The sequence below is a fragment of the Bombus pyrosoma genome, linkage group LG10 (assembly GCF_014825855.1).
Source record: "Bombus pyrosoma isolate SC7728 linkage group LG10, ASM1482585v1, whole genome shotgun sequence".
Classification (NCBI taxonomy): Eukaryota; Metazoa; Arthropoda; class Insecta; order Hymenoptera; family Apidae; genus Bombus; species Bombus pyrosoma.
In genome coordinates this window covers 15,688,953-15,707,860 of record NC_057779.1, presented here as the reverse complement: position 1 = coordinate 15,707,860, position 18,908 = coordinate 15,688,953, and the positions used below count along the sequence as shown (strand labels likewise).

At 34.7% G+C, this 18,908-nt stretch overlaps 1 long non-coding RNA gene across 1 annotated transcript; it reads left to right on the top strand.

Annotated features, from left to right (window-relative positions):
* The first annotated feature begins 10,636 nt into the window (after window positions 1-10,636).
* LOC122572222 lies at window positions 10,637-11,615 on the top strand. Its single transcript, XR_006318409.1, has 3 exons — window positions 10,637-10,682; window positions 10,977-11,194; window positions 11,267-11,615. It is a non-coding gene; the product is annotated as an uncharacterized LOC122572222 (long non-coding RNA).
* Window positions 11,616-18,908: the final 7,293 nt, after the last annotated feature.

Here is an 18,908-nt window from a genome sequence, read left to right as displayed (position 1 = left end):
CTTCGTTCATCTAATAAATAAAAAACACTTGCAATTATTACTCTCAAATTGGAGAAACTAAATTTTCTTATCTAGATTTTCATTTGTAGCAATGTTTCAAATATATCTGAAACTTTCACAGATTATTAGCACAAGTTCCGTGAAAGACACTAGGGAATCAAGACTTATAATTGGAGTGTTTGTCAGAGATACCTTTATCCACAGCTTTGGATATCTGACGGTGTTTGCATTCAACATGAAAATCGGAAATAAATCAAAGTTTGTCGATATCTGGGTCGGTCGATGGGACGTCTGTACGAGGTGTGCTTTTCTTAGAGTGGATGTTATTTACAATGGATTCTTTAAAGCGAGAACGATGGGGAAACTGTGTAACGATAAGCCTTTGTAAATTTATTCGTTTTCGTCAAATATTGAAACAAACGAATAAAAGTCACAGTAACCGATACGCGATACTTGAGTTACGTAAAAATATAACACTCCGAGCTTTCGGATTTTGTGGATGTAATAAATAAGGAATGAGACTGATATTATAGTATGTATTTTTATCTGTAATTCGTATCTACCTGTAAAGCTCGATTAAATCATTTAATGGCTTAAAACATTTCAAAGTTACTGATATTTGCTATACCAAAGAAAAGAGAAAAATTTTGGTATAAAATTTTTTCACCTGAGGCTTCGTTTTTGAGAAAATCGACTTTGAAGATTTGATAAAATTTACTTAAACGTTTGAAATTTGCTTAATTCCAGTCTCAATAAGACTAAATAATTCACAAGTGTTTAAAACATGTTTAAACATTTGAAAATAAGACAAAAATGCAGAATAAATTTTTTCACAAGATGCTCTATTTTTGAGACAAACAATCTTGAAAATACGTGTGTATATATCAAATCAATAATTACACACGTCTAAACTTTATTTTCTTCAAACTGAGGCCATAAACGGAAGAATTTTATTTTACATTTTTGGCTTTTTTTCACATAGTAAAATAAAATATAATAATATATAAAATAATACAATATATAAAAATATATTAACCTCCTGTTGACTGTCTATTCATACCTAATCGATACTTAACCAAGTATTAAATTATACAACGTTCAAACTCGATTTTCTCAGAAACGAAGCGTCATGTGACAAAATTTTATTCTACATTTTCCAATTATTTTTTTAAGTAGGAAAAAGTCCCTGTTCAATTGTCATACGCTCAGTATACGTCAAATGTATACGTTAAAACGAACGTCGATCCTGTACAATATTCAGATTTTTGTTTATATATATACAAATATATACAAAAATAAATAAATATATACAGGGTGGTTGGTAACTGGTGGTACAAGCGGAAAGGGGGTGATTCTACGCGAAAAAAGAAGTCGAAAATATAGAATAAAAATTTTTCGTTTGAGGCTTTGTTTTCGCGTGCACTTTATCACGTCTACAGGTAATATAATATAATAATGCAAATAATATAATATGAAAATACAAGTAAATAAATATGTACAACATACGCAAATTATGATAATTCTGTGTATTATAGAATTCTGCATGTGTACGTACGCTATGGAACGCAGAATTCCAGTGATCAATGTCAAAACACGAGATCCACGCAGATAGGAAATCGTACGCCAATTGCAGTATTGAATCATAGGTATGTATTTGTTGCCAATTATCGCATACTTTCTCTCTTGATTTTTGACCGCCAATGGGAGAACATCCCAGCTGGAGAAAGTAAAACGTATTCGTAAATTTCTGACTTATTGTTAGAATTGGCAAACAGATATTACTTACACAAACAATGCTTCCAGGCAGAAAGAGAGAGAGAGAGAAGTCTGGCTATGTGATGTCGACTTTCCACGGAAGGACCGTCTAACACGATGTTGCAACACCTAGAAAAGATTTTTTTCATTCGTCGAATTTTACACGAAGTGAACTCTCTTCTATGCAAAGACTACCTCCTCTCTGCACAACATAATAAAGCGATCCTTCGAATATTTTGAAATCATTTGTCGCACTCACACAGATACGAAGTATACAGATTTAATTCGTCTGCAGATCTGTGTACATGAGTAATCAGGTTAACCGTTTCCATACGTCGATCAGAAACCAACAAACACATACTTCAGAACTATAGATTTACACGTTTCGCAATTAAGAACGGTCTAGTATAACCATGTTACTCTACCCCGCTGAACGTCGAAACATGCAATCTCTGCGTTACTAAAACTTATTCCTCATTCCTTTTACAACCTATAAATTTCCAGCAGTACATCGTAAAATTGAATTAGACGGACATACGTTACTTAGAATATTGTAATCTCCATGAGAAACTGACAATTCATCGATATTATCTTCGATGTAAGACAGTAGCTCGCGAGCATATTTGAACACTTATTGGTAGTCTGAAAACTTTTATGCGTGTATGTATTGTACATGTTAAATAAAATAGCGTAATTTGCAAAATTTGAAATCGATTTATTAGATTGTCCAAAAAATGTCTTTCTTTCGCAAACGTGTTTTTTACAACAATGCACCTTCATACAAACGTGAAACCAAGTGGCACAAGCGGCGTTTATCTCAACAGAACAAAATGTTCGTACGTAATTCGACAAAATAATATAAAACAAATAACGTTGTGCGTCTATTATTTCCTCATAAAACGAAAGAAACTTTTCGGACAACCTAATAGACATGTATACAATAAGTGTTAAAATGGTCCCACTGAATATTTAGGCTTGTTAATACAATGGATAATTCACTGATGTTTAACCCCTCGTGTCAATTTCATATACTTTTTCAGTAAAAGATTCTATTGTTCGGTCATTTATGAAACGATGTTTCTGAAGCTTTTTGACTTTGAAATGCGACAGCTGTGAAAGAACGTTAGGGTTAGTGCAAATGCGTGTGAACGACGAAGAGAAAAATGAATTATTTGTCTTTTCGTTTCATCGATGCGTTACCACTGTGTCAATTTGACAGCCGAGGGACACATCATCTTGCGAAAATGACGGTTAAGTAATCTTATAATCTCTGCGATATATACGTATACTTGCAATAAATATCTTCTGTGTATAGATATTCCCAGAAATTGCTTCAAACCGTATTAATATAATGATGATAGCTGAGTGACTAGAATCCATTTCGCTGCTGATGAAATTGCAAGATGTTGTGAAATGCACAGAATATATTCATACAATTTTTTAAATATAATTTTTAAAGATTTCTATGAGTATTCAAATACTTCCATCAGCTACATATTGTGTAAAGTACAGTTAATGAAAATCTAAATTACTTCCTGCATTTATTAAGACATTCTCTAATAGTTTACAAAGTATAATGTATAGAATGTGAAAACCTGTTGTAACAAAAAGTATCAAAATTCACAGTCAATAATTCCGTTAATAAATTATCACATATATCAATATATGTATGTTGTGCAAGAAATTGAGCGAAAAGAAATGTTGCCTCTTTCTATAGAAAGGAATTGCCTCTACCGTTCTTAAGCTTACCCACTTGCAAATCCTCCGATTTCAACACGCGTGTTTCTTAATTACGCGATACAGGCCAACGACTTGCATTACGGGATTAGCTTTTTTAATAAAGATCAGCAATGCACGTCACGCTCATTGTCACGTCACTGTTCGTTGTACGGTGCACGAACGTGAAAAATCATACGTGCTTCGCGTGCAATTATGTACATCGTCGCCCTTTTTACTGGCGAAACAATTTACCACGAGCGTGTACACGCGGTAAATTGGCACGTCAAACATGACGAAGTTGCAACACATCATTGGCTATTATTGCTATTATAATTTTTATCATATCAAGTCAGTATCTTATCGGGCTACGTTAAGATGAAGGGATAAAGTCGCCTTCGATACAGACGAGATTTTAACAATTCCATGATTTAACGACTTCTCTAACGCTCCTTTCACAATTACTTTTAATTTTATTTCGAGACGAGACGATTATTTCGTATCCATCGAAAAATTGCTCACGTATCTGAAAAAAAATACAAAAACTTGTAAGTACAAGATCGCGCGAATAGGAAAGATGTTGCAATGTTTCACGTTATAATGCTTCGACTTTTTGTACAGTCATTTTCAACACACATGTTATTGCGTTGTAGTGCAGCAGGATTGACTTCCATTTTCTAATTCTGCTTCTCTATTAATTCTGCACGCGTCCCATTTAGTTGTTTATATCCTCATTTCGTTTTACTTGTTTACATTTTCATCTTCGTTTAGCTGTTTGCTCGTTTCTGCTTCGAGTAACCTGAAATTGTGAGAAATAGAACTAAAGAAATTCCGCGAATCGCCATCAAAATAGAGTCATCGTAGGATTATTTTCTATTATTCATATTATACTCTCCTTTGTTGATATTTTCGATTATGCATATGATCAGCTCGTTGCCACAAGATTTAAAAATCTATATATTGCTGTTTCTATATATTTCTTTATCATTCTGATAACTTTATCTATTCGTCTAAGCTTTTGCATATCGTTTAACTCATGCGGAATTTATTCGTTCACCTTCCTTGCTTTTCTCACTCGAACCGTGTGACACACTTTGTCCGTCATTATTTCTGGTAATATTTTTACAAACATTACGTTCGATGGCGTTTCCCCGCTTTTTCTTTCGGCTCCTTTCCAATGAAAAATGACTAGCCTTAAATTTCCACAAAGCAGCGCACCGTCCTAATACTTACGTAATATTTCCTACAGATGCTGATTTACATAATATCTTCAGCAGCTCTTTTGTGACACTTTTTCCAAATAAGGCACACACGAACAAATTACACATAATAATGCGTATCTTAGAAGTTTTTATACTTTAAAACAATAGCGTAGAATACGATGAGAATATAATAATTGATTTTGGTAATGAGTACGGTTCTGTATCAAATTAGTTGTTGCGTGTAATTTGGCATATTTAACGAAACGTAATCTCACTATTTTTCATGAAACTATTGCTGATGTTTTTGGTGTCGATTCTGAAACAATTTCGTTCAAACTTTAATACTCGATAAAAATTATACTGTCGTTTCAGGAAATACGTTTTCCTACGTCTAACTATTATTATATTTTATTTACGATTGATATCGGTATAAAAATGGCTTTTTATTATCATTGTTGTTTATAGTATTTTATTATTATTTTGTGCAATTAATATTGTAGTCATTATACAATCAAACGTTCATTAATATTAATACAAAAATATCTAAAAAAAGTACATAATTATTGCGATTTCTATCAGAGATTCTCTACAAATGCGTAAGCGATCGCAATCTTCAATTATAAATCTTCAATTTAATAACACGAGCGCTATAGAGAAGATGTCTTCTTTCGTTTAGATGCCGCTAATGCGATATCGATACGCCAGAATATCAATTCCACCACATTCCATCCACTCCAAATGGCTGTACACGCTCTTATTAAATACATCCACCTGGAATCGTTTCACGTTCACCGAATTCTATTTACTTCCTCCGTGATCGATGCTTTTACAACGCTCGGCGTTGATACTCAGCGATATTTACAAGTGCAAAAGAAAGTAACATCCAACTAACATTTGCTTGACTGACGCTTCGGTGAAAGCTTGAAACTTTTTACCGTATTTTATACTTTTATACTTTTAAGATATAAACTGACATTCTACTGGCTCGATGCTTCGAATCCTCTTTTAATGATAAAATCGTGAAGTGCATATTAGTTTAAACGTGGCAATTCGTTGCAGCTGCGGTCTATTAACGGCTTAAAATTTAATATTTTCTGGAAGAAGATTACTATCCTAAAATTTCAGAAATTGTTCGCATGCCTGCTTGCTATACCTTACACAAAAACCAAGTTTTATTTCGATAAACAATAAATATAATTTATTGACGCTATATATTTATGACGTATGTATATATTAGAAAATAAATATATGCATATCGGTATTGTACGAGCGAGGAATGAAAGAGAGGAAGACAAAAGAGAAACGCCATGAGACGAGCGTATCACGTATGTGTCGAATGAATGAATGTGCAATAAAACAAATTCATTCCTGTTTGAGATGTATAAGAGAATTGAGCGGTTAGTACTTCGTTAATATTTAATACTTAATAACGTATACTTAATAACTTAACGTATACTTAATATAATACTTAATACTTAATAACTAAACGTTAATACTTCAAGTTATTCTGTTATATATAAATTTTGTATTTAATAAAACATTAAATTATTACTTTAACAGTGTATAGAGGTGTATACAAATTATTGATAAAGTAAAGTAATTACGAAACTTACTGTATTTGCTACGAAGAAACATAAGAAACTTTCAAGCTCTTCGTCGTTCATCAAATTACTTTTAGTCGATTTTATAGCGAACTTCATACTGGTTGACTCATTTGCTATTAAATTTAATAATAGTATCATAGAAAAGTCTGTGTGGTTTTCAGCCAGACACAGTATAGTTTTATTATTAGATTATATATGTATACGTATGTGGCAAGAATGGTGCAGGTTGCGAAAAGCGAAATGCATCAATCCACGAGGATGCAACGTCATCCACATCAGGGAAATTTCCTTTCTCCTTTGATCTCATTATCTTTCTAAAACAAGCAATGCAGGTTAATCTTGTTCGTGTCATTGATCCATTAAAAATAATGAATGCTCGACATACACAGACAAGTATACTACGATTCTTGGTAGTAAGTACGTAAAGCAGTTACTAGTAGTAGTATTTAATGGCAAAGAAATGTATTGTCAGGTTTAGCATAATAGGTATATGATCGCATGGTGATCATAAGTTGCGGAATACGCGCTGAATTTTAACAATTAATACGCTAGAGCTAGCTGCTAAACAAACTATCAACAGCATTTTTCCAAATATTTCTGTAAGTCTCATAGCATACTCTTTCGATTCGTATTACAAAATTTATGCAGCTTCATCAATGCAATAGCATTAACATCAATAATTTGCATCTAATCGATTTTTAATTTAACTACTTTTACGAGAAACGAACTTGTATCTCATGGTTTTGTTAATGTTGAAAAAATAAGGTGGAAGAGTATCCTAGCCTTCGTTTAAAATTCCAGTATTTAGCGTTTCTTTTTACTTAAACACAAGAGTACCTATTTTTCTTTCGCTTGAGTCAGCGACCCTCCAGTTATGAATAAATCAAGTCTGGAAAAGTATAACGATGTTAATAAAAATTCGTCAAAAGACGGTTTCCACTGTTATCTGGCAATTTTCTAGGCGCAGCTTTCAATTTAAACATCGTATTCCTTCGGCTTAAATATGCTACCAATACGCCTTTATTCGCAACGACACAGTCTACACGGCGACATACAACTTTGAATTATTTTACTTGACCTGGAGTCTGGAGAACCTTGTACCAAAAAAGGTTGTAGCGCGACTTTCGCGGAACGTGAATTACATTCAACGGTTAACATACACGTCAAGCACCCTTGTAAAATTAAGTAGGAAATAATTAAAACTATTAACCATTATAGTAACGACGCATATTAGAAGACAAATCTGACACAGTATATAATTAACATAACTGATACTTTTTATTAAACTATAATTTTTTCATAATATTTTATATTATTTAATAATATTACGTATTATATATAATTCATACTATATGTGATATACTAATTATATGTGTATATATGTGCTAATTGTATTGTATTAATTTTTCCTGTTATTTATAAATCACATGTACGTATTATCTTACAATTTCTAAATGTATAACTGACCTAACCCCAGATCTTGTGCGTAGAATTCATTGAAATACATAAATACCAAAACGTAACAAACATTTTGTAGAGTCAAAACAGCATGTGTTTAACCAAGAATAATAGTTCGAACATTTTACAACACGAAGGCAGATTTCCAAAACCCTTATCCTCTTCATAATTACGCATGCATAATTAAAATAAACGTTTTCATGCTTCAGTCTCTTCCCTTTTAAAATCTACCCATATTTAGCTGACAAGAACAGTGTTTTAAGTAACTAATAAAAATAACATAAAACGTGCATATATTAGCATTTAATCGTATTTGTTAATTAGTTAAATAGGTCTATACCATTAAGTACCTTGAAAAGAGAAAGAAGCAAATATACGTGTGAATATTATTTAAAAAGAAAAAACATTCCAATCCGTTTATCACTTTACCCAAATTGTTATACAATGGAACCTGGATTCATCAAAGAAACAACTATTAATTTATAGAATTTCATCATCGATTTCTACTCACGATATTTCTAATCCCATTAAACATCGAAGATTTAACATTCGAATAGATATTTTTCACATACAGAATGCTTTTCATGAAGGAATTCAACGTTTCGATCTTTCCAACATCGGAGAGAAGATAACATTAATTTCACACAAAGTTAAGCATCCATAACGAAATTATTCCTCCTCTAACTCGCACATCGAACAAATAATTTCCATCTTTGGCTTAGAAAAGATATGATTTAACAACGTACATCGTGTGACTAATTACAGAAATATTTTGATTAATCAGAATTAATTAGAAGGAAAAGTGGAAAGCAAAAACAACGCGAAACCGGAACTACGCGCGTAGCACGCAACACGCGCGTTGCACGTGCATAATCGCATGCGGTTTGGATGCACCTCGTGTACACATAGTCGTGGAGACGCGTGCAACATGGGAATCGATCGACCGCTTGGCGACGGAGTACACTTCAGGTGGACATTTAATTACGAGTTTGCCATCTGCCGCTGACACCGTCCCAATCGCCGTAGTGACGTAATCGTTGCCTCAGTATGGATCGAATTAGGCTAAAACGTTTAGTAACGTACAGTAAAATTCAATTTATACGAACAAGTTGATAATCAGTTTTAAAAATACTCTATACACTTCGTTCGTAAGTACATGGACGGTTCGGTGGATTTCTACTAACAGTAGGTATCTGAATGTTGCCTTAATCGTGAGTTAAAGATTTTTTACAGATAACACTGTAGGCGCGAGGATTAAAAAATATTGTTTTTTTTTATGATACAATGTCCTATGTGCCGATGAAAACACCGTAGCATAGAATTTGAGAGCAATTTCCAATTTGTAAATAATTACGTATGTGTTTGAAGGAGATGCCATGTCCAAAATCGCCTCTGTGTAATACTGTGAGTTAAGCGCATGCAATGTTATAACAATTCTTATTGGAAACATTATGAACCACACTTTTGTAGTAGAAATAAACATCTTGATCTCTAAAAAATGTATTTTTTGTTTTTATACAAGCTATTTGTGGATAAGCAGGATTGGTACTTACAGTGCTTGCACATTTAAACGAGCGGCACATTCTCTAGTTTAGTTTTCTCTACGACTAAAAGCCATGTACAGGCTTTTCTACGAATGCAATTTCTCTGATGAATCTAAATTAGCGCAAAAAGTAGAAAATTTTCCGACGCATCCGGACTATTGTACGTTTAAAATCTTATAATTAATCAATCAATTAATCTTATAATCTTATCTTATTATAATTAACATTTATTTTATAATTTATTTTATAATTATAATTATATGATCTCATTATTAATAAATCAGAAGAAATTTTAGAAATTTAAATCAGAGATGCTATTTTCTCTCTGATGGAAAGTTTGATGTTTGACACTTATAGGGTTGTCTATAGGAAGTCTTCACTTAATTAGAGTCACGGAACTTGAATCCAAAATTTTGGAAGCTCTCGAATCTCTGAAACTCGAAACGCTTACTTTCCCTTTCCTTTTTTAAGCAGCCCAGTTTGTCAGAAACTAAAATCTTAAAAAAACGTATTCGCAGAAAATCGAATTACTTTGAGGTCAAAGTCACCGACACTAACATTAAAATTAATCCAATACCAACAATAGCCGCTTTTCAGGTTTATGAGAAACTAAAATCTTAAGAAGCTTTCTTTCAGAAAATCGAATTATTTAAGGTGAAAATCACCAATATTAAAACTAACACCAAAAGTAATCCAATACTAACAATAGCTGTCTTTTCGGCTTTATAAGAAACTAAATTTTTATTTTTTCCCGATAAAAACGATTGCAATGAGTTGATGAAATCATACCAATTAAAACAAGTGCAAAGTGTAAATACGAACTCAGTTCGATTGTTATTAGTCAAATAAGAGCAAGTTTATATGGCCACAACATTCTCGCAAGTAATTTACGCAAATTATCATTTACTCGAGTTTCGAGAGTTTAACGTGCCGTCCTTAATACGAATTAATGGTAAACCAATAATCAAAAGCAACACCTTCACTATCTTCATGTTTTATTATCACTGCCATATCAAGTTATCAGAGCTGTTCTGTTTGCCGATATGTTTCAATAAACGCAATTCCATTAACACTTTGAATGCCACGCCGAAATCACATGTTTCGCTCAGGACGCTACGGGAGTATTTTTATTATTCGAAGCATATAATGGCAAAATAATACTAAATTGATGATGTAAGACAACATTCTTCCCCAATGGACCGTTTATCTTATTGGTGGTCACGGATGACCACCGTGACGCCTTGGTAACAGTCGATAGCGACATATTATAACAAGACTTCGTTTATTTCAACAAACCATTCGTATTCGTTATTTCGTTGTAAGCAAAACGTCCAGAATATATTGTTGAAACGTGTGGAAGATATTAGTAAACAGTATTTACTTATTCTATATATAATAGTAAGGTATGTGCACACTTCTAACTTCAATTATATGATTATAAAGCAGCATTTACTATTATTTTCTAAAGTGTGTTTATAATAATATTCGTAGATTACCTCTCAAAGATATGGATGCAAACACAGTGCACCGTTAGATGCCAGATTTGTTCCTATTTTTCTTTTTTTTTTTGATGTTCTAATAAAAACGTTCAATTGTTCAATGGGGCACTTTTTTATTTCAAAGTATCTTCTATTTGTCGGTTATATTCAAAATGCCGTAACTGTAAATTTTCATTCAATTTCTACAATTGTAACAAGTTCCAGCGTGGCCTCACAGAAGAAACTGTGACCAACGTGGCAGTCAAAGTGTTAAAAAAACACCGAAACAGCTAGAATTCCTGTACTACACATGCGAGTGGAAGTAAAGTTCAAATCTCCACAATGTAAAAACTTGTCGAATTGTCTGGAAATTGAGATACAAAAGCGCGACGCTGACCAGAATCGAAATGAAATTAGAAATACAATGGAGAATAAAGGTAAAGTCATGGCGCATCGAGGGAGTTCGCTCATCGACCGGAATAAATCATGCTGACGCTTTTTGTTTCTAGGCCCAAAGCGACACGATTATTATGAAGCCGACCTTTCGAATTAATAGACGCGGATCGTATCTCATCGACCGTATCGCACGGCCAGTTACGACTTCGAAGAGATCGTCGCGGGGACGCCGACAACAACGACGACGACGATGCGTCACCGAGTTCCCGGAGAAAATTACGAACTTTCTCGTGGTTCTCTCTAGTTTAAGGTGTCCGCTGATGAGACTCGTGGGAGTCGACCGATATCCCAGCTACCGTTCATCATCGAGCCGACAATTGTCTGCAACTACTGGATCTTCGATGCGACGAATAAAATCGGAGCAACGATGGTGATAGTCTAAAGCTAAATTACAAAGCTACATTCTAATGTCATATTTAAACTATAATATTTTACCAAATGTCCTACTGGACAAATTGTAAAATTTAAACAAATAATAAATAAAAAAAAAACATTCTAATGTATATATGTACAGTGACTCACGGAAATATTTGAACATTTAGCGCGGAAAGATTTAACGAATATATTACGCGTTCCACGGGGATTTTTACAATTCCATTGGAACTATAACGGGGCATTATAATTAAATAATAATTAAAAATAAGATAATAATTTGAAACCAGTACGAAGTTGTACGTAGAAGTTACAAGATGTTTATTGCAAACGTATGCTTGGTAAGAAATTAGTATATAGCATGAATGGCCACGTGAAACGTACAGTTAACGTTAAAGGTGATGATTCTTCTTAATATGGAAAAAACTTGTTTAATTTAGAATTTCAAAGATCTGGAATTAATACGCGATGAAGAGGCTAATACGAAAGGACTTGGAGATATTAAACGTTAATAATACAAAAATTAACGTAATGACAGCCTCTGCAGTTAATACGTTCCACGTTGCTTCTGACAACGAAATTTCACTGAAATTTCCTGTAGAGGCTTTTATTATATTATCAGAGAAGTTACGTAATTAGGGAGAATTGACAACGAAGTTTTCTCGCTGAAACTTCTTTTAGAAAATTCTATTAATTTATAGTGAAACGTAAAAATGAGGAGATTTCCAAATTACGTCAAATTTCTCTGAAAATGTGGTCTCCATGGGAGATAACTAATATTGTTTAAGAAATTAACAAGTTAGAATTGCAATTAAATTAACTTCCAAACAACCAGGTTACACGAAACTCTGAAAAAGTAGAATTTTGAAATTTCATCGTAGCTATAAGTTAAAGTAGTATCGTAGGTGTTACGTTACAAAACACACGCTAATCGCTTTTGTAGTAATCCTGACTCTTGGCAAATAAAAATGCATAATAAAAAAAATACTTAACGTATCACTTTAATTTAACTACATGTGTCTTTTAAACATTATGTTCATGAGACATCTTTTATTACATTCTGTTTTTCTGTCATATACACAAGGGAATTATCTTTTAAGAAACAGTCTCGTAGATTTATAATATCCATCTTCCTGTTCAATAACAGTCACTTTGTGCCACCCTTAATGGATTAAGACAGATTTCGATAAAAACGATCAAATACGAACAATCCCATAATTACAGCGAAACTGTAATGTAATTTAGGAGGAATTTTTTGTTCGTACAGCTGTTTCTTCAGCTGAGCCGTAATTTCCTACTTCATAAACGGAAAGGTTAAAGAACATAGCGGCCAAGCGAGTAAAAGGATCACCTTGGTTTTCACAGGTAATTCTTCCGATCACGGTCTGCGATTATAGAACATTTTTTTTACTTTTTAATAACCCGCACAGCCTTGAATCGATGAAAACGGCCGCGTCGGCTTTCTTATATCTGTAATGGCACTCCATACGATAGTGTGTACGGCATAAAACGCAGATTATTCTTTATTAATTATACCTTGAAACGATCAACGGTTTCGTTATGTGACGTACGTAACGTAAAAATGTTACTTAACATGCTACCCATTCATGATCTAAGGAGAAGGGAGAAAAAGAAATCGTTTTCAAGATCGCTCATCGATGATGTTCACGGCTAAATACAATCGACTGTTTCGATATCCATCGCTATAGAAAGGCAAGTCGTACATGTGGTGACAATAGCAATGACTATGTAGTTAACGCTATGAGACACATGTACTACTTCTCGCGTCGTGTGCAAATGCGTTATACTGCAGAATTGGTAACTTGACAACTAAATACGATTTTACGAGATCATCTCGAATTATTGGAAATTATAATCCTCGAACGGATACGTAAATAAGAATTGAAATTTTTGAAATTGAATTATTGGACTTCGGATGATCATGCGAATTAATATTTTTGTACAAATAAATACAGGAACGTGAGCGAAAGGTGAATAAAGGTGAAAATTTTACCCTCTAAATATCATAACGGTCAGTTTACTTTGAATATTTTACAAGTTTTATTATTTTCTTTGCTATTTATTTTCTCTTATTGTTTATTTATTTTATTTATGCGCGTTATATGCAGCTCGCGTATTCGTGATATTCGTTACGTTATGTCTATTTCTGGTTCGCGAATTATGCGTGTTGCAATAAATAGACAACGCTGACTTCGATCTTACTAACATAAGATTGATCTCTGGAGAAATGAGCGCAGTTTGTTTAAGACAGCAAAAGTGCAAGACGTTATTCTTGAGAAATAACGATGAAATAAAAAGGATGAAACTAATAATGAGAATCTTAGATTCATTCATAAAAACTAAATTTGTTTTTTATCTGGCAGATGATCTGATTAAATAAAACTTTTATACGCTATTGTATGGAATATATGTTTAAGAAGTAGCTTAACTGATTCGAAACATAACTATGAATTGATACAATGTCTAATAAAATTATTACTTATTTTGTCTTGACTGTAAAGTAAATCAAAAGGTTTAAATTTCGTACAATTTTTCCATTTTAAATGCAAGAAAGATTCGTGGAAAGATATTTTTACTCCATTAGATTGGAACACAAACGCATTAACAACAATATTAATCTCATCCATTGTTGAATTATCAGATAGCTCAAGCATTTACATTCTACAACTTACATTACAGTTTTGTGAAAACAGTAGCGTCGAATACAATGAGAATATAATAGTAGATTTTGGTAATGAGTACAGCTCGGTACCAGATTAATTATTCTACATAATTTAGCATAGATCGTACGATACTTTAATTGAATTTAACGAAACGTAATCTTCCAGCCGACGAATGAAAAATGAATCTACTATTTTTAACGAAAACTGCAGCCTGACATTTCGAGCACAGATTCTGAAACAATTTCATTGGAGAATTTATTCGTTCAAATTTTAATATTTAAAAATCGTATTCACGTTTCAGAAAGTATATTTTCCCGACGCGTAATTATTACTATATTTTGTTTGCAATTAATATCGGTAGAAAAATGACATTTTATTATCACACAGTTAACGTTGTAGTAACTGTATGATTAAACGTCTATTATAGAATATTATGTGGTATTATCAATATCAATACAAAAATATCTACGAAAAGTACATAATCATTACAATGACAAAACGAAGAAGATTACAGTTTGTTTAACCGACGCTCCATATTGCGTATTATAAATAATATCGTGCAATATTTCTATTCTTTAAGAAAAGATTGATGATTTACTGAGATAAAACAAGGCAAGTGAGGAAATTACTCAATTGACCAATTTTCACTTTTCAAACTTGTATTTCCATTAATGCAACCACGTACAGATTGTGATTTCAAACCTTTTCTCCATCTTACTCACAGAATATCGCATCACACTAATTACTTCGTTAATTTGATATCTAATACTGATATCGAACATCCGATCATCTTCACAATTACGAATCCTAATGCAAGTTAAAAATACAGTGCATGTATCTTTCAATATTTTCCGTATGAAGATCTTTCCAGGCCTGAAATATAATATGAAAGAAAATAATGAAAGCAGATATTCATTTCACCTATGTTGCACATGTATTAAATATCATAATGAAAGTACTTTGCTTTGTACGTTTTTGTATCTTGTATAATATTACGTACATTCTATGTATTCTGTGCTCTCAAATTTTTCACAAATACGTAACAATCCGCAATTTATATATTAATTAAAATTTCGCATCCGAATTGACACGTAGTACCTTTATTTGCTTCGTAACTGCAAGGCAGAAATGAAAAATTCTCATGGAAATTCGTGTAAAGCTGTAAATATGAAAAAGTAAATACAGGACAAACTACAAGCCCTTAATTAAAAGTCCAGATCAAATTAAAACGAAATGTTGGAAAACGTCGTAAGAGTAGATCATAACACAGACGTAGCTTATAACATGGATAACGAAGATCCGGTCAGCAGCAAACGCAATTTGTATCGCAGCTTGCTTTCTGTCCGATTATTGAGATATCCGGTTTTAAAACGTATCAAGTTGTTGGGTAAATCAACAGCGTTCTTGACAGTCGATATATTCTTACTTGTGACTCGCGAGATTGAAGAAATTTATTACAAATTTATTCTATTTGCTGTTTCATCTATTTTTATTTAGTCTATTATTCTAGTCTATTTATTATTACTTGTTACAAATTATACAATGTCTATCAAATGATAAGATTCTGTGATGAAAGTAACAAGAATTGCGATCAGATAACTAGTGCCACGGTTGTGAGTCGCTGAAGAATATACAAAAGATTTTGTTCGTAAGTTAGTGCGTTCGACTGTATCAACCATTCACCGAACACCATAATTCTCACGCGTTCGAAAGGTGTCGTGAACGCTCGTCGAAAAAGAGATTCATGTGCGTAGCGAGGTGATCGGAACAATTGAGACAAAAAGGGTGGAAAAATCAGGCGTTGCAACACACCGGCTGTCATAAACGAGAGTGGCGACGAGGCGAGGAAATCGGCTGTGTGCCGGTCGGCGGAGCATCCTGCTCACGGCGTCGTAATAATAATCCCTTTAATCAATTAGCTCGACGGGAAAATGAAGCAATCGACGTGGCGCGGAGACTATGTCGGCGCGATGCACCGCGCTCGCCCGCAGAAAACTACCGACCACGGATATTAATTATCTAGGGCAGAGATGCGCACAATGCTCCGTCTGTCTCAGCTGCGATTGGTCTGACATGACTTTCGCTTTTTCCTACCCCACGCTAATCTAGCCTCCTTTCCATCTCCACTTCTTCCTAGCTAGTCCCTGGGCCGTTCATCTGCTGCGTGCTATGGAAATCACGACGCGCCGAAAACGAGAACACGGCGAGTGCTGTTCGCTTTTTCCTGGAACGGAGACGTCGTCCTGCTCGTCTCTCGACAGAATTCCCCTGGCGCCGCGCCGCAGTTACCATTGTTTCAACGATGCAAATCGCTCAACTGGATCGAAAGGAGCTCAAGTCGCTGGCGATCAACCGCATCTCGGTAAACTCGATCCCTCGCTGTAAAATCTTTCAGATCGTTTGGACAACAGAGGCGAGGATGATCGATAATTGGCTGGAAAGTTTTATCGCTATCGTTAACTTGGGAATTAAACGTTGAATCCTTCGGGCGAATTTATGAACCGTCGCATTCGCATCAGAGTATAAATTAGGATTTATCGATAGATTTCTAGAGACTGTTCGGAGAAACTGCTTCGAAATCCGTAAAATTAGCGTCGCTCGGATACGAGCGTGATGAATGAAACGTATAGCCTGGTTGATGTAAAGTAAGCATATCGATCGACTCGATGATTGTTTCTTAATTGATTCCTCTATTGTGTTCTAGTCCGTACGACTCGATAATTTAACGTCGATCAACGTAACTTCTTTGTACCGAATTCTAATGGAACTAGACTTGCTCAATACACGTACAAATTTTTCGTTACATTTATCAGGAAGGTACACGTTCGTAACTGTTGCGTAAGTTTTATTGCCATAATGCACGATCAGATAGTTAGCAAATACAGAATTATAAAAAAATGTTTTAGGAATAAACATAGGGATACTCGCTATTGGCTTCATTTTATTTCTCGTAATTGCTTAAAAAGATATTGAATAATTTAAAGTAAACGATATTTTATATACTCTTTTTTTGCTCTCTTGACGACAACCATTTTCTCAGAGATACTATCAAGTTTTAGAATCGTGTATTAATAACAATTCGAAATAATTTAATCTGACAATAAACTAGTTTTTATATTTTCTATCTGCCTCTTTCCAGTATTTCAGGAAGCTCGGTTACTCTCCAAAAGATCGCAACTCTATCTATAACAATAGTTTTTGAAAGTTCTCTTTACGAGAAAAAACTAAAATATTCAAAAATATCAGTTCACGTGAGACCAACGTTTAAGCAGTTAACGCGAAACTTTTGCATAGCGCTGTATCGGTAACGCTTTAAGATCGTTAACAGATACCTATGTCTGGGTTCAAGAAACGGAACGTTAGTAAATTAGCCGAAGAAAAAGCGCAAGCTTTCGTTCTTCATCACGTGAGAGATCTTATCGATCAACACACGCTACAACATCGACTACTTGGAAGTTCAATTTTTTTTTCTTTTTTTTTTCTTTTCGGTTACGCCGCGGCCGATGTTGCAACGGTCCAATCAATGACGTGCCCCGATGATAAACACATTCGAATCTGGGCCAACAATTCATATTACCGCAACGTTGTCATAGCGGGTGCATCTCAGCAACTGTGGTACGCTAGCATCGGCTACGTTATTACTACACGAGCAATAATAAATCGTCGATTTAGCAATGTTCTTTCAGCAATCAGTGAGAGCGCGCTAACTGCCGCGAGTGTTTCGCGAACATCGCCGTGTACGTCGGCGTAAAAGGGAATTAGAAAAAAACGGAAGGCGGAACGATATAGATCCGTCGAACGTACTTACGTGGCCGAAGATCGAGAAGCCGAACGTTTATCTAGAATCGAACAGTTAAACAGACCCGTGTACGCGGCCGCGATTCCCACGTTCGTTTATTTCCAGCCCGGCAAGGAAAACTGAAAAGGGTAGGAGCAACGAAAAATTCGCGCTCCGCTGAACGTAAAGCAAAATCCACGATGGTTGGCACGTGGTTGCAGGTAAAACGTAGAACCGTGACAGAAATCGATGCATCATATCGTTCTTCCAATTTGCAGCGTCCAACTAGGCGAATAAATTTGCACGGCACAGGCTCAGATGCGATCAGCCGCTGTACATCATCGAGACAACGAAGATCGAGTAAGAGGGTACGAAACGTACGAGCGACGCGGCGGTAATACGTCGATTTGCTAGATTGCGCGCTAGTCGTTCGCCTCGCAGGAGCATTAAACTGTATCTGTATTCCATCGACGATATCGTCATTTTCACGAACAACTTCGTACACGTAGGCAGATCGTGTCCTCGGCCTAGAAATCATGCCCATCGTCATCCGTGCTCCGTATATCGCAATGGGTCAGAGCGAAACGTGTTCCGGGCAAATGCTTGCCTAAGTAGCGACGTTAGTCGTGCTCACCCATGCAACCGCTAAAGTTCTTAATCCTAATTTAGCGGGACTATGGCTAGCGATGAATCTTTGCCGGTTGCGCAAAAAATATGGTGTAACCGGCGCTCCGCCATCGCCAGGCAATTTATATTAATCGAGCGTGATTATTAAATGAAACGAGGATTCTACATCCGACCGCCTTTATCGTGATCGCTGTAAGAAACGTCAGCGAATCTTTACGTTTGCGTCTGTAGGAG